Raw genomic sequence first — 1,270 nt, 5'->3', positions numbered from 1 at the left:
AACCCCAAAAAGAAAAAAAAAAGAGCAAATAGTTTGCCTCAATCTGCATTCAGACTCCATAGTTCTTTCTCTGGATGTAGATAGCTCTTTCCATTATGAGTCTTTTGGAGCTGTTTTTGAACCTTGCATTGATGAGAGGAGCCAAGTCTATCAAAGTTAGTCATCACAGAATCAATATATCTGTGGTTGTATACAATGTTCTCCTGGTTCTGCTGTGCTCCCTCAGCATCATATTGTGTAGGGCTTTCCAGGTTATTATGAAGTCCGTATCTTCCCCATTTCTTATAGCACAATATTGTGTGGGACGATAATCCCCCCAAATGAAATAACAATCAGAGGCTTCACAAGGTGAAGACAGAGGATTTATTTGCAAGTCTCATGGGAGAGTTGGGCATCGCCCACTCCAGAATGTCTGGGGTGGGGAGGCAAGTTTCAGAAGGCAGACAGTCAGTTTATATACCTCTCAAAGGGCCCCCCCCCAAAAGCCCCCTTACATAACAATTCTAAGAAGCCCCAAAAGCCCCCTTACATAACAATTCTAAGAAACCCCCAAAAGCCCCCCCCTTCTGGACCTCCATCCCCACCCATGGGGGTTGTTGGCCTCACATTCTTGAAACAAAGATTCTTAATCTAACACCTTAACCTCAAACTAACAGACAGCAGCTACAGGTGGTATTCACCCTATGAGTATGCAGAATGTGGATATATGTGGTGTATGTACAAGTTTAAGCAGGAGGGAAAAGGGGGAGTTAATTCTTAAACTTAAAGATATAGTTCAGGCATTATGGAAGCTAAATTATTAAGTATCCTCTTTTCCCTAAATGGGAGACTTTCATTCATCTCACTCAGTAGTATTCCATTGCATTCGTATACCACAGCTTGTTTGCCCATTCCCCAACTGATGGGCATCCCCTTGATTTCCAATTCTTTGCTACCACAAAAACAGCTGCTATAAATATTTTTGTACATACAGGTCCCTTTCCCACTTGTGTGATCTCTTTGGGATACAGCCGTAGAAGTGGAATTGCTGGATCAAAGGGTATGCACGTTTTTATAGCCCTTTGGGCTCTCCAGAATGGCTGGCTCTGTTCACAACTCCACCAACAATGTAACAGTGTTCCAATTTTCCCACATCCTCTCCAGCATTTATCATTTTCCTGTTTTGTCATGTTAGCCAATCTGACAGGAGAGATGTAACTAAGAGTTGTTTTGATTTCCATTTCTCTAATCAGTAGTGATTTAGAGCATTTTTTCATATTCCTTTAGATAT

The sequence above is a fragment of the Trichosurus vulpecula genome, chromosome 2 (assembly GCF_011100635.1).
Source record: "Trichosurus vulpecula isolate mTriVul1 chromosome 2, mTriVul1.pri, whole genome shotgun sequence".
NCBI classification, from domain to species: Eukaryota; Metazoa; Chordata; class Mammalia; order Diprotodontia; family Phalangeridae; genus Trichosurus; species Trichosurus vulpecula.
The sequence above is the reverse complement of the archived record's forward strand: the minus strand, read 5'-3'. Positions refer to the sequence as shown.